The 17,458-nt window shown below is 35.5% G+C and overlaps 1 protein-coding gene across 1 annotated transcript in view; it reads right to left on the bottom strand.

Moving 5' to 3' along the window:
* The window catches only part of LOC136840595 (heme-binding protein 2-like), a 68,744-nt gene that overhangs the window by 37,250 nt on the left and 14,036 nt on the right, over nt 1-17,458 (bottom strand). The gene's annotated exons all lie outside the window — the stretch shown is intronic.

Below are 17,458 nucleotides of genomic sequence, written 5' to 3'. Positions count from 1 at the left end.
GGTTCTCTGGGCTGGGTTTATTCATCCACTTCTTCTTTGCCTTGCTATACTGCTTGTTGATCCTCTTCGCTGCATCATCTGCATTATACCAACTTGTTAGTGGTTTTTGTGGTTCTCTCCTCTGCTGATGTGCTCGCTTTAGCACTTCCTCTTCTAGCTTTTCTATAATATCCTTATTATACTGGTCACTGCTCTGGGCCTCATAACCATCATGCCAAACATTCATACTTTCTCTGATGCTATCTTCCAGTTTTTTCGGCACATTGATTTTCTTTCGTGCTGTGATATTTCTTTTAAAAGTCTTGTTCAGTACAATCTCAGCATAGTTACCAAAGTGGTCTGATGTTAAAGTATCCACTATCTCACACTTGTGTTGTGCATCTGAGTCTCCAACTATGCAAATGTAGTAAAGCTTGTTTCCTTTAATATGCGTTGCTTCAGCATCATTTAGAATCCTCATATTGTTTTCTATGCCCATAAGATATTTGTACAGATGTATGCCATTTACATTTTTCCTCCCTGTTGCACAGCCTAACTTTGGATGTACAGTACTTCATTAAGGTCACAAACTATTAACAAGGGATAGAAGGTTATTACTATCAACGTCCAGGGCCTGTGCAAACCACAAAAATAAATCGTTTTCATCTATGCTAACCTCTAAGTACTACTGGGTTTCTCTACATTTTTCACCCATTCAGTCCTTCCCACTTCACACAAGTTACCCAAACAATTCCACCTCAACATGTTCAATCTTTTCTTTCCTTTTGTCTCAGTGGACAATACGGTCAAACCCACTCTTTCTATTTCTGAATCTAATTTAAATCGAGAGCTATTCGAATGACACTTTTCGTTCACTGAATTCAGTTTCCTTGTATAAGTTACCAAATAACGTTTGAATTTACTCTTTCATAAAAGTAGTTAGCTTATCCTTCGAGCTTTTTCTATGTTCATTTATGACATATTTGGCTTTTTCCTTTAACTTTCACAGTTTTTACACAGCTTTGTCATATTTGATTCATATACCTTCTTTCACCTTAACACATACTGCTCGTACTGTTCACATTTTTCTCTTACCTCTCTTACTTTTTTTAGATCCTATCATTTCCTTTCTCTAGTATACAAAGCAATGTGCTACCTATACGATTCTTGGAGCCACCTCTAGTGCCCTTACCCTTATACAAAAAATATTTCTTTATCCACACACTTCTTACATTTTGGTCAACCACTCAATCATACTTCCACCTCTGTATCACTGTATCTTTACTCTAATCAAACAAATTCGTGGTGCTTTTCCATTCCTCCACCTCTTCATGAGCTTCCTAATTCCAGTGGTTAGTCACTCTTACATTTACATCTTTCAGATCTGGTTCTTTAATCTCCACACATAACATCCTTGACGAATGCCCACTCCATCGACACACGACAGCATTCTCCTCTCACAATACATTTGCACTACCATTGTTTATTTCAAGATCCGTTTTCTCGATCTTTCTCTCTGCATTTAAATTCAAAGCTTCTTTTTCTCCAGATTTCCCACTAATTTTTCAGTCTGCCTCAATTTCATCAGTCAGTATGGCCTCGGCTGTTTTTTCTCTTATATACCACAACACTATCATCTCTTTTGTCCTGTAACTACATTTCAGGTCATCTCTCTCCACTGACCATCTATCACTATCGCACCATGTATTGTCCTTATTATCTCTTCCTACACTCCCAAACGAACAAACCTTACCTCTTCTATTTGGGGCACCAGCCACTAATTTTTCCTTGCAGTTTTGTTTTAAACCTATTTTTCATCCATTTTCTTCCTATCAAATTCAGTTATTGTGTGAAAGATTTTGCACGGGGTTCATCCTTGTTTTAAGAGTTAAAAAAGATGAATGCAGTACTGATTATAGCTTTGTTATTAATCTAGAGCCACACAGATTAATATATATATGTACAGTATATATATATATATACACAGATTAATATATATATGTACAGTATATATATATATATATATATATATATATATATATATATATATATATATATATATATATATATATATATATATATATATATATATATAAATATATATATATATAAATAAATATATATATATATATATATATATATATATATATATATATATATATATATATATATATACACACTGTATATATATAAGTATATATATATGTGTGTGTGCACTATATGTGTATATATATTTATTTATTTAAAAACTTCTATCGCGGGAAGCAAAACGCGATATAAAATCAGGCATAAGTAAGACACCAGACTAGAAATAAGAAACACCAAAGACATTAACAGGCATTCCTGTTCGCATCCTTTAGCCTCTCTTCTAGATCCCATTTGAACATCTTATGCAGTACTGGATCAAAGGCATGAGGTAATGAATCCTTTGGCCGTTGTTGTTTTGTGTGCCTATGCGTGTGTGTAAAAAATGGAGTGATCTTTGTAATCTCTATAACAAGCAGTTTGCTCGAGAATTCCTTTGAATAAAGGTTAAAATTCCGCTGTTTCTCTTTCCTTATGGTTAGATACTGTATTCCGAATTTACACACACACACACACACACACACACACACACACACACACACACACACACGGTATTTTTAGTTTATAGCAAAATTAACTTCAGAGAGAAATCAAGTTCGTAAGAACTCACTGCTTTTATTCGGTGTCAGAAGATAAATGATGAAGAAAAAAACAATCCAGGTCAAATATTCTTCGACCCATAAAAATTTATTTGCAGCAAAACGGTAAAAAGGACATCTTTTGCTAATTATCAGGCCTTACGAACTGACTTTTTCTTTTCGGAATTGCATACATCTCACTTTCGCAAATTCATATTCTGATACTTCAATATGACATTGAAGAGATGCGATACATGTCTACACATCCGGCGTTATGAAATTGAGGCTGTCACGGCAAGCACTCACGCACTTTTGGCCATTCAATGGTTAAGACATGGAACACAGGGAGTTGGTGTGGTTGGAGAGCACGATAAAGGGATTCAGAAAATGAAGGAGATGAAGTACAAAGATCAAGGCGGAGCTGGGATAGAATCCCACAGTTATAAAGAAGTAACAGTTGCAGTTGTTGGACACCAGGACTAAAGAAATGAAGCAAGAACGGAGGTGAAATAAAAGGTCACAGAAGTGGATGCAGCTAGGAGGCCGAAAGGAGGCTGCAAACACCCTTTAGTAATGCCTACAGTGTGCCACGTGAGGTGCACTGACTGCACTAACCCCCTCCGGGAACGCATATAGTTACGTCCGGTATGAAACTGGGAGTCATGATAGCAAATCTATACTATGAGTGCAAACAAAACTATTCAAAGGCACATGTTCACACATTAGTGACTCTAGGCTGTAATCAGACCGTGCGTGTGCCTTTACCCTCTCGTGATATGACGCTTTAGCAAACGTCATGTATTGACCAGGATTAATAGAGTACAGGGTTAGACCGTCCCGGTGTTTCTGCGCATGTTTGTGACGTCACTGGTATGCACCTTAGAGGAAAACCAGGAAAACAAAGAAATGAAGAGTCACTTTGGTTATTGTTTGCCCACACGCATTCTCTCTCTCTCTTTCACAACCTTAGGTGAGAGAGGTCCCTGCCAATCTCCGGGTACTGCTGAATTAAAGGATTGATATAATCCTCACTATGTCTTTTTATATACATGAATATGCACACAGACATATATATATCTATATATATACTATGTCTAGACATATAATATATATGTGTATATGTACTATATATATATATATATATATATATATATAATATATATATGTATATATATATATATATATATATATATATATATATATATATATATATATATATATATATATATATATATATATATATATATATATAATGACAGTCTTAACTATCATGACAGTCTTAACTATCATCAGCAACCCACATCATTCAATGTAAAAAGGATAGGAAAATTCTGTTTAAATTTTGTGCTATACATTAATCTTAGTCTAATTAATCCTGGGACTGACCAGGTGAGGAGCGCCTTAATCCGGGTTAAGGGAGTTTCCGTGTTCTTCATTCTGGTGAGGTCAAATACTGACTGATGACTTTCCTTTACCTTAACCTCAGCCAGATGCAGCCAGACGACGTCATGCGCGAGATTGTCCTTATTTTGGTCAGAAGCGGACTAACCCTGTACTCTATTAATCCTGGTATTGACAAGCACCAGGTTCGAAATCGGATAATATCACCTAAGGAAAATTTCTTAAGCGACCGATTTTTAAGCAGTTTCATTGTACTTTAGTACTTAACTTTTGTTGTCAATTATGCATATTTAATTCTTCAAAACTATGCGAACAAATGTATGAAATTTGGTCTATATGACCCGGTGCTGACGCCAGAATTTTAAGATGTCAGAATCCATAAGAAAACATTTTAACAGAACCTTTTCAGCACATGATAATGCATATGTTACTTTAATTTGACATATGTCTGTAATGTTAATTATCAATTTCTAGCATGTACATATATTGTTGTTATTAGTTTACTTTACCTTCACGCTTGTTATTTTAAAATCCATATGGCTGTGTTTTTGTATGAACGCCTACAAGCGAAGATAAAATGAAAGATGAGTATATGGTGTAAGTGCACATAGCAAAGGCTTCGGTGCTCTCTTTTCGATGAAATATATTTTTGTATATGCTTACCACTGAAAGCTCCTAAAACCCACAAACGAAATGATTAATGAAATCCTTTGTAAGTCTGAGCTCACATACTTTTCACAGCGGCGGAAGACACAGGGGTTGCTATTCATCTCTTTCTTTTAACTGTGTTCCACTCCACCTGGTCAATGTATGAACCTACAGGTACTGTACAGTAGAGAGGGTTGAGGATGAATGAGGAAGGTACTCTGCTGACAGTGAATGCTCATGACGAAAGAGAAATGTGATCTGATACGTCGACGGGAGGGGAGAGTGACTAGTTCAGTATGAAGGTGGGTCAGACAGCAGTGTGTTGTGTCTTCACGTGTGCTACGTGTCTTTGCGGATGGAGTGATTCTAGAAATAAGAAAAAAGGCAGAGGATTCAGATGCACGTTGTGGAATAAGAAAAGGGGTTAAGAAAGAAGTGCTGAGTGGCATAAATTTGTGAATGTGGAAAAAGTCACACGTGTATTAGTAACAAGTAATTCTTAACTAGCCACGTGTTACAAACTTACCAAACAGCTATCAAGGTGGAGATGGGTTTTTATCAATTCTAAGTACAGTACACGAACTCGACAGGCATATGTAAAGAAGAGTCCACATCAACTTATATCTCTCTCGACAGCCGAGTGGTCGAGGTCACTGTCTATCGTGGTTATTAAAGAAAATCACCGGTTCGAATCCTGGCTAGTACAGAAGCACTTAACAGGATTAATAGAGTACACTATTAATCCTGGTACTTAACAATTAAAATTTCCCTTGGGCATAAGTTATCCTCAAGGTACAGGAATTTCGACATCAAACGATATTTATGGCTTTATATATATGTGTATATATACTGTATATATATATGTATAATATATATATATATATATATATATATATATATATATATATATATATATATATATATATATATATATATATATATATATACACAAACACACACACGTGTGTGTGTACGTGTGCGTGTGTTTTTATGTATGCACTTTTTTTTCTAGCGAGTTAGCTTCCAAAAGGGATTGGAACTACCATTCCGCTCTTCGCCGTAAATTTTGGGAGGCGGTTCCTAACCTAATGCCCTCTGTATTCCGGCTACAGTGCACCAAAGTCGCTTGAATAGCTCGTGCCTTGCTCTCTGGACTCCGGTGTTTAGTAGATTTGTTTTACTGCTCAGCCACATCCATATATATATATATATATATATATATATATATATATATATATATATATATATATATATATATATATATATATATATATATATATATATTATATATATATATATATATATATATATATATATATATATATATATATATATACATATATATATATATATATATATATATATATATATATATATATATATATATATATATATATGTATATATATATATATATGAATATGTATAACTGAATCACGAAAATATGGAACGTGATGAATATATAAATAAAGATAAAATCCACGAAGGAAACGGAAACACTGGATTGCTGCACTCCAGTGCTTCCTTTTTATCCATATTTATATTGGATCCATATTTATATATATATATATATATATATATATATATATATATATATATATATATATATACATATATACATACATATATATATATATATATACATGCATACATACATACATATATATATACACATACATACATACATACATATATATACATATATATATATATATATATATATATATACATATATATATATATATATATATATATATATATATATATATATATATATATATATATATATATATATGATATGAGAGAGAGAGAGTATTTTAGATCACAACCTAAAGCAGACGAACGTCAAGGTCATTTCCTTTGCGCAACCGGATTCGCTAAACCACGATGACATTGAAAACGATCACCCGAACTGGCCGCTGTAAAATCCTTCAACAGCCGAGAGCTGGTTCTTCTTTGCTGTACCCTACCTCTATCTAATCCTGCTGAATCATTTAACAGTTAATCCGGCTATAACTACGACAGTCAATGCAAAGCAGTTACAAATAAAACCCTAGCTCTAAATTAAATATTTCGATGCTGACAGATGCGATGGCAAGCAGTTTTAGAATTGTATAGTTAGATATTTATTTTTTTTATAAATAAAACGCGGTATGTAGCCATGCCCCCAGAGGATAGTGTTTTGTCCTAGAGGCATTTGTATCAAAGAAAAGAAATGTGTTGTTAAATTACAAGTGTCTAAATTCATACGGCATTTCAACTACTCAAGACAGTCATCTTTCGTAACGGGTGACACTAGCAAATGGAGTTTGATACAAGGGAAATGACAGAAAACAAACGGTATTTCCTTAATAGAACTATAGGATTAAGTATTGTTGTTGGGCTACAATATGAAGTTACACCACTGGACTGAGAAAAATGATTAAAATTTCAATGTAATGGCAATGCAAGTTTTGGGGAACAATTTACAGAATTTTGGCCACGAAAAAGAGTAGAAATAACAGGGTAACTGGGTTCAGCTATTTGAATGAAAGCCACCTAAAGGGTGGTAGTGTGGTAGTTTGCGTATCAGTTCTACAGAAGCACTGAAATGCAAACTGCCAAAAGTAGTCGGCTGTCATTCCACCCCTGGTTGTAGTGTGGTGGTTGCAGCTCAGTTTCTCTGAAAAGCAGGTTCTGTCATTCATATACGAAAGCACAGTTCCTCTTCTCAATATGCTTATTGTAAAAATGTTGTCATTCCTTTCCAAAAGTTTTGGTTGTCACTTTTAGTTTTGTTTTACATTACATAACTTTAAATTACAAGTGGTGCACTTTAGTTTAATTATTTAACCTAACGAAAATATCCTTATTTCATCTTTTGCCATAACAGAAAAAAAAAATTATTTTAGTGTCACTCACTCGTGATATTTTGAAATCCATTATTTTCCAGGAAATCTTCCCCCCTCCTTGGTAACAATGGGGTAATTAAATGAGCAAAAAGCTATTTAACCTAAGTCAGTCAAAATAGCTGATCTTAATTAAATCACTTAGCAAGAAAATTATGTGGTGCCTCTTTAAAAACCGAAATCCTAAGAAACACGAAGTATCTTAATATTATTAATACGATTCCAACCACTTTAACTTAGTCTCAAAAACTCCCAATTTACTTTGCCATACGGTACGTGCATATCTGAAGGGTTGAAGGAAACGAAGAGAAAGAGACCGAATTGTATCCAACAAGATTGGCGAAGGGACAGGGACCGAATTGTATCCAACAAGAACGGCGAAGGGACAGGGACCGAATTGTATCCTACTGTCAGTGACGAGAATAAACTTAGTTTATCGGCGCATGATAATAACTTCCGGATTGCACAAGCGTTGTCATGAGTGCCAACGACTGTACTTTTTTGTTTTTGTGTTTTTTCTAATGGCAGTAATAGTCGCTACCACATTCCCTCTCTCCCATCTGCATCATAAGATGCAAAATCAGGAATTAAAAAACTAAATTAAACTTCCGCAGCCTCACGGTGTTTCATTAACTTCTACGAAAGTCTCATCAGTATGACAACCGTGATACCCTTATGTATACTTGATCATTTATCTCTACGTTGCATCACGTTAACATAAAGAAGCTCAGAGGAGAGTAATTTCATGCCAAAAATGGAGGGAGTGAGCCTGCATTTGCATAATGAATAACAATAAGTAAATCAAACCGAATTTAGAACCTTATTACATGAAACAAAAGCTGCGGGGACATGAATTAATACTCTCAAGATACTAATCTACTGTAAAATTTCCAATTCTTTCAACATCATTCAGATGACAGGTAATGTACCTCCGAAATAAAATAAAAAGAAAAGGCGTCTTGGCAATTCTGTTTTCAGCGCCATGCGATTACTAAGAATCTCTCTGTCATAGCATTAGCCTAGTCACCCGATAGTTGACATTTTCCTAGAATTGTTTTGCCCCGTTGAATTGCCCAAGCCGATGGAGGGATGCATGAAAGTTTTTAAAACATTCATTACTCCTTTTCCTGGTTCCCATTTACCATCATAACCTTGCTCTTCTCCTCATGCAAACAAACTTTCAAAGCCTCACTATTCTCTGAAGTTTCTCTTCACAGTTCATAAGTAGTACTGTAGCACAGAGGTATATCCTCTTAAAATATCAGCCATTCCGCACTCTACATAAGATAATAGCTTCTGCCATGAAACAGGTTTGATTTTATGCCTTGTTCGCTGATGGATTAATGGACATATTGGAATTAATTCCAACTGCGGTAAACATTTCTGATGAATTCGGGAACTTTAATTTGGAATCAAAATCAACCAATCTCTACCTTTATAGCTGATAGGGAAGTCTGTAGCAGTTGGCTATTATGATATTTTGTCAGTGGCTATTACGATAGTTCGAAAGCAAATAAAAAATTCCTACGACACAAGTAACCTACTAATATCGAACTCACTTTACTTCGAGAATAACTCAACTTACTCTGCAAAGTGAATAGGCCCGATTTATCCCATTTATGATGGCAGAACTTATCCTGGGGTTATGTGTAATTCCCTTTGTGTTCATTTTATCTTAAAAGTATATATATATATATATATATATATATATATATATATATATATATATAAATATATATATATATATATATATATATATATATATATATATATATATATATATATATATATATATATACACACACACACACACACATATATATATATATATATATATATATATATATATATATATATATATATATATATATATATATATATATATATATATATATATATATATATCTGTATATTCTTGACTGATAAGCTCTTTATGCCAATTCCTCTTCTTAATTATACTTCCCTGAATGAAAAAATATTATACACGTTTCGGTACATTTACTTCTACAGGGTTATACTTGAAAGTCTTTTATCATTTTAAGGACTTTAGTTTACTAACTATTATTAGCAGCAACAGGCGTCGTCACAAGGAAAATCGAGAGTGAAGCGTAATTAGCTAACCTACTTATCCTTTCCAAGTTGTTTTCGTCTCAGGTTAATGGGGGAAGGGAGAAAACTGTATCTCTGCCCATCTGAATTAACCTTTCTTACAAGAATATCTTACGGGTTTTCCATAATATTATGCATATATACTTACACAATATGTATTTATATACATGCGTACACACACACACACACACATACACATATATATATATATATATATATATATATATATTTATATATATATATATATATATATATATATATATATATATATATATATATATATATATATATATATATATATATATATATATATATATATATATAATTTATTGATAAGCATACATATGAAAGATTTTGATTTGCAAGTGACGACGAATCAAATGTTTAGACTGAAAAGTTCGTGCAAAGTTTGCCTAAACCATAAAGCCAGAATCCTCTATAGGTGAACCGCGCAGTCATGTTGCATTGCGTGGTGCAGAGGGAAACTAAAGGATTCAAGGAATACCTATTTAATTGTTCATCTTAACGTGTTAGATTCTACAGCAGCTCAAAAGCTTGTGGGGAGCAAAATGTGGTAAACTTATTTCATGAGTAAAAGTGACATAGACCGACTACTGATGTTTTTGTAATATTCGAAAAATTGCGCAAGGTTTAATAGTAGCGGTTTATTAGGTGGTGACAGGCATTCATTATGCGAAGGAATGCCATGTACTAATTGGAAACTATGCATCTTTATTATTATTATTATTATTATTATTATTATTATTATTATTATTATTATTATTATTATTATTATTAATCAGAACATGAACCCTGTTCATATGGAACAAGCCCACAGAGGCCAATGATTTTAAATTCCAGCGTCCAAAGAATATAGTGTTCATTTGAAAGTAGTAACAAAGGGTACTAAGAAATACAAAAAGAAGAGATCAGTTATCAGAAAAGAAAAAATAAATTAACAAAATAAAACAATAAATAAATAAATAAAGGAAAATGTAAGTAAATTATCAAAATACAAGGAGAACTATTTTAAGGTAATAATGCATTGTATTTTCGCTGTAACTTTTGAGGTTCCAAATGCACAACATCCTCAGGCAGACTGTTCTGCCACCAAACCACCGACAGGAAAGCACAGCTCAATTCAATAAAGTAATGATAAAACAAATGAAAACCAATTTATTCAATTAACCTTCATAAGACAGCATTTTGCTGGGTGGCGTGACTGACTTGACTGCAGCTTAAGCCAAAAATCACATGACTTGCTTCATACGTTCACCAAATCTCACTGACAAGCATGAGTAGTCAAATACAGATTTTGTATCATATGATTATACAAATGACGACTTCAAGCACATGACAGAGGGAACATAGTGCTTCTTGACGATGGCTGGGAGGCTGGCTGAGGAATACTCCACCACGATTCAACATTTTTACTACAGTAGGAGTACAATAACTATGGAAGAATTACAGTCAAAGGTAGGTAAGCATTTCAACTTCTCCCAATGTGATTTAAGTTCATTAGAGCAGTAAACTTTACCGATTCCTACAAGTATCAGCCTACTACAGCTCTGAAAATGAAAGACTATATCCTGGGAAATGAGGAAAAACTAAGACTGTCTGAATATGACGAGCAAAATGACACTTTTTCTATTGTATAGAATGTAACTCTGAAAATTTGCTGGGGCACGATGATCACCTCAGACTACTTAGTTTCCCTAAGCGAAGATACTGCAATGGGATGCATTCAGATAATGTGTTACTCATCTTATCTTTGGTGGCTATGATACCATAGCATATGGGTGTGTTAAGAACGATGGAGAACTTCTTTGAAGTAGAGTTCTGAGTATGAAACAAGATTTGCTGACTGTGTCATTTGTGGAAGAAATGAACTCTTAAAGATATTAGCCTTGCCAGTATACTGTACTAGGCTACAGAGCCAAAGGATCAAGGCTGGGCACTGTCTAAGCTATGAGCAGGTGTTACAAAAAACACTGCACGGGCTGTGAACACAGTAAAATCCTTACATCATGCAACTGGTGCCATCATTCCATCAAATATTATGACATACAAATTCATCCACTACAACTGTGATGATATTGATATTCTTGATGAGACTATAACAGGAAAAAAATTAATATGTACATTCCATGCAAACCCACATAGCCACTTATTAACAGGGACGAATGTCAAATGCAGCTTTTCAGATACTTATGCCATCCAAACAGACATAACTCAATGTGACAAATGTTCTTTAAGAGCTGCATCCTGTCAATGTTACTTGAGACACTGCATCCTGTCAATATTACTCGAGATACTTATGAACCAGTATTCGCTCCCCCTGGGTGATGACGCCTGGTTCAGGAAATCTAAAGAAGGCAACTATTCAATGAAATGAGCAGAAGACACATACCCAGTATTCTTTAAATATTAGCAGGATCGTCTTGGAGACCAGATCCTCTTGGACACTATTCAAATAATTCAATTTTAAAAGTGAAACCGGAACAGAGAGAAATAGGATGCCTGACAATTACCTTGCTCCTGATCATGAATTAGATACAGTACTTCTAAATACAACTGTGGAGAGAGGCATGGCAATATTTTCACATTCTGGACAGGACCATCCAATATTCACAGTGGACAAAGCAATTTACTGCATAGTAATGGAACTACAGTAGTCTGTTCCAGAATACTGTACCAATGAGTTGATTCCATGCTCTAGTGGCTTTAGTATCTAAACCTAAATTAAAGGTGTGGGTGGATAACGTACACCAGAGCTTTTTCATGTAAGACGGACTTAGAAAAAAGGATATGAAGGCACACAAACTCAACTTAGCAAGAACTGTGGTGACTTGTGATGACAATCTTTCCTTCACATTTTGCTGGAGCAGGTAAGAAATGCCGTGGAAAGCTTTCCAAAATAATTGTTAATGACAAACTAGAAAATCTTTCAGAAGAGTTTTGTAAGCTTCTGTAAAGTTTTGTTGAAAGTAAATCTCCAGATATGAATTCCGCTCCAGGGAGCAGGAAGACCACCTAAATATCTGCCTAAAATGTAAAAACTTCCAGGGGCCACATTATCAGTGATTCAAGGGGAGGAGAATTTTACTGTTAACAGATCCACTCTACTTTTCATCCCAGTAAATATAGACAAAAGGGGGTAAATGCTAAAGGAATGAAAAGTGATGGAATGACATTAATATTTCCAAAATATCTGTCTGGGTAATTTGCTGTCTGTGCTAAAGCATAGCGCTCTCAAAAGTCTCTTGGTCTTTTTCAGAAATAAATGGTAATCCCACCACCGAACAAGTTAGTTCTGGAAGATGTGATAACAGAAGGCATAAATTTCGAGGGCACCAATTAACCTCATGAAACAACTACTTTCTTCATTATTGGTGGGCATGCACTTGCGGTGGCTCTGGGAACAGGGGCGTCATTTCAGATTTTTGATTGGGGGCGGGGCCAAAGGTGGTTCGGCGAGCGAAGCGAGCCTAATCACCTGGCGGTTTTTTATTTTGAGCTATTTTATGTGCTTTTTGAAGCACATAAAATAGACAGATAGATAGAAAGATATAACTTAATGTGAGGACACATTTGAATTTCGGTAGGAATAATGGAAAACCAGCTGCTGTTACTTCTTGGGGCTTGGTGGGGTGAGGGGGGCAAGTTGAGGCTTTGGGGGTGGCAACTTGAGTCTTGGGGAGGGGCAGTTCCCCCCCTCCCCCGCCCCCAGCACCCCCCTAAATGATGCCCCTGTCTGGGAAAGTCTAATAACGAACAGACCTTGGAGTTCTGGCTGACACACATGTCAGCTTGTAAAGTATCAGTGAGCAGATACAACGTATGACAGGTGTGGAAGGAAGGCAGTCAAAAAGGCACCTCAGCAAAGCCACTAGACCAATTAAATAACATATGAAAGATTGTGATGAGCCCCTTGAAAAGGGGAACCAGTTTTTCTTAATGAATTACAAAAAAAAAAAGGTAACCTAGGCTATTTTTTTCTGAAAAACTGTTTACGGGCACCAAAGGACAAAGAAACTGCAATAGGTAGACAATTCAGGAACTAAAGAAGTCAAGCCATCAGCAGATACAACAAATTTGTATCGGCAATCCATTTATAATGAAACTGACACCAGACGTTGCATGCTATGCACAGACCACGTCAGATGGTCTCTGGCTTTTGGTTTCCCACTTCCCAAATGCGGAATGGAAACATCTTTGGATGGTGTAAAGAGATATTTAAGAAACGAAATTATACACCAATGGATGCCATTGTTAAAAACCAACAGAGAAGTCTGTCATTAACAGTGCTAGCATTTCATGTATTAACAAGGCTGTGACACAACCACCTAAGTTGCAAATCACACAAACTGACTGTTATGAAAACCCTTCAGAGAGCATTATGAACTACTATGAACTTGTGCATTGATACACTCACAGACGAGAAAATCAAGTCTCCTACAGCATTAATTTTGAAGATATATAAAGTGTACAGAACAGACTTATGATTTGACAGAATTGTTCTCTAATACTAGAAACAGAGACAATGCCACAGGCAAGTGATGCGCTTCATTTCCACTGATACTATTTAACCACGATATACAGAAATCCTCACTGTGGCATACGTGACCCTCCTAAACCAGTGGAAACCAGATGGAAAGAGCCTATGCTGATATCAGGGAGCCCAAATCACAGGAAGTTCCTTCAAGATGATTTCTAGTGTACGCCGGAAGCAGTACAAATATAAAAATCACACGTAAGGTGCTAATCAGTGTGTTCTTGTTGGCAACTTTTATGAATTTGATAAGGTTATTTTGGCAAGTTTAGTTTCAGGGATAACAAACGAAATATTCTTGGTAAGAGCAATAGAATAGCTACACTGCCAATGCAAATCTGTATTTAAGTGTTATCCGTTAACTGACTTAGAGTATGCAAAGGATATATTTATGGATGAAACAACATACAAGTACATACACATACAAATGCTTGCACCGAGAATGATAAAAGAGAGCACTGGCACATTCTTCTGCTAATAAACGGTCAAAAATCGAAAGCATTATACCCTAATTAGGCTTAATAGTTAAGTTACTCCTTTTTACCCATTACTGACTTTGCATTCGTGGAGCCTCGATGGCTCGGTTGAAGCAGCAACCTCAGACTTCATAGAAGTCTATGGCGAGGGTTCAATCCCGCCGACCGATCAGAGAGGTGGACACTTTGCTATCCGTGTAGACACCCGGGATTACGTATGTAATCAACGGATAGGTTTGCTGAAAGCAAATGGGTGTTACAGATTAATACACACATAAACAAAGCCACTCCAACACCTTCAAAAACATAACAGACACCTCACACGTCTCGAACTGTCAACATACTCGCCCAGTTCTCCTCGCTGCTGGGAGAAAGGGAGCTGGGGATTTGGTAACATGTACACATTCGCTACCGGGGTCTAAGCGATGTCAGGCAGGGCAGCCGATCGAGGCTATGGCCTACCCCACCGCCAAATCAAAGTCCTTCAAAGAAGGCACCGTGCTTACCCCATATAATAATGGGAAAAATGCACGTTAAAGACGAAGAAGAAGAAGAAGACTGACTTTGCATTCGTATTTCCTGGAGAACTAGTTTCTTAAGGATTCTGGTACGAGGCAGGAGACAATAAGTTACTACTTTCGAGTCACAATCAAATATGGATAACACGACACCTTTTCTTGCACCCACAAAGTGGGAAGCGCAGTTGTTAAGGTCGGACCCATGGAAAGTGGTGAGTGGCTTGTGTCGTACTTCTGGTACCTTGTGTATGGGTCTCATGCGCTTCAGTGGTTACCAAGTAGGGTTGAGGGTAATTTGTATGCACGCTGATTATTCATTAAGGATAGGGAGACAATAGGAGTACTTGTTTGGCGTGCCAATCTGACGTACCGCCTTAACAAGGACTGGTCTGATTTTAATTTTGCTTTAGAGGAGATTAATTTATTTAACAATCATCCTGTAAGAAGTACAGCTTTAGAAAACAATACTTACATAGCGTTAGGCATGAAAGCTGCCGAGCATATCAAGAATAAAAATTAATAATTCCAATCCATTCGTAATCTCAGATTAAAATATATATACACACATTCATATAATATATATATATATATATATATATATATATATATATATATATATATATATATATATATATATATATATATATATATATATATATATATCTATATATCTATATATATATATATATATATATATATATATATATATATATATATATATATATATATATATATATATATATATATATATATATATATATATATATATATATATATATATATATATATATATATATATATATAAGGTTACTGTACGCCGACAGGACGTCGATTTTCCGCCCTAAAAAAAGGAAATAATAAAGAGAAGGCAACCTATATATAAATATTTTTCGGGGCCACTGTAGAAAAAATTGTCGATCGGCAAATTGACGCAAACTGGTCAGGTAAGTTACTTTTCGGGTAGATTTTGGCACGTTGAACATCTTTTACTCTGTAATTTGTCATTTGGAGTTATTGATAATGAGCTGTAGGCGCGTCCCGCGGATATTCAAACAACCATATATATATATATATATATATATATATATATACATACTGTATATATATGTATACATAGACCCTTGATGGCCAAGTCAGTTAGAGCAGCAGCCTTGGACTTCTTAGAGGTCTGTGGCGCGGGTTCAAATCTGCAGCCGACCAGTCAGAGAGTCGGACACTTTGCTATCCGTGTAGATACCCCGGGATTATGTACTGTATGTAATCAACGGATAGGTATGCTTAAAAGCAAATGGGTGTTACATACTAATAAACACACAAACAAAGCCACTCCATCATCTTCTAAAAACATAACAGACACCTCACACGTCTCGACTGTCGACCTAACCGCGCAACAACTCCTCGCTTCTGGGAGAAAAGGGCGCTGGTGAATGGTACAATATATGTACATACACTACCGGGTTCTAGGCAATGACAGGCAGGGCAGCCGATCAAGACTACAAAGTCTACCCCAAAGCCAAATCAAAGTCCTTCAAAAGAAGGCATCGTGCTTACCCCATACAAATGGGAAAAAAGCAAGTTAAAAGAAGAAGAAGACTGTATATATATACATATATATACATATAAATAATATATATATATATTATATATATGTAATGTCACAGAAAATCTCTGATGAAGTTTCAACGATGGGGAGAGGGGTGGAGGGGAAGATGGGGGCCTTCCCCTTTAATGGACCTGATGGAATACTGATCGCTCAAATGTCATCTCTTCTTTCCATTCTCTTTTCGATGCACCTATAACCCCCTACAGTCGACTAACAACCAGGTATAAATTCACTGGTTAGGTCAGGGGCATATTAGGTTTTAAAGGGTAAATGCTTACAACGTTCCTCCCTCGTACGAAAATCGATCACGAGAGAGAGAGAGAGAGAGAGAGAGAGAGAGAGAGAGATTCATTGCAACAGATGCATGAGAAATGGCTCTGAAGTCGATTCTTCTTGTGGAGAGTGACGGCAGAGTCTTACTTTTATGATGACTGTTATAATTCCGACCTTTTCCACCAGTTTGTACAATAAAAAATTAAACTAAAAAATTTCTTCCTGTGTGACAGCAATATCTTAAATATCATTCAATTCTCATACGGCGTTAATCTTATACCCCATTACTGTTCCACTGCTTTCAGTCACACATACCAACTATATCAATATATCACCATCATGAATCTAAA

Source organism: Macrobrachium rosenbergii, chromosome 8 (assembly GCF_040412425.1).
Source record: "Macrobrachium rosenbergii isolate ZJJX-2024 chromosome 8, ASM4041242v1, whole genome shotgun sequence".
Taxonomy (NCBI): Eukaryota; Metazoa; Arthropoda; class Malacostraca; order Decapoda; family Palaemonidae; genus Macrobrachium; species Macrobrachium rosenbergii.
This window is presented reverse-complemented; position numbering and strand designations above follow the sequence as displayed.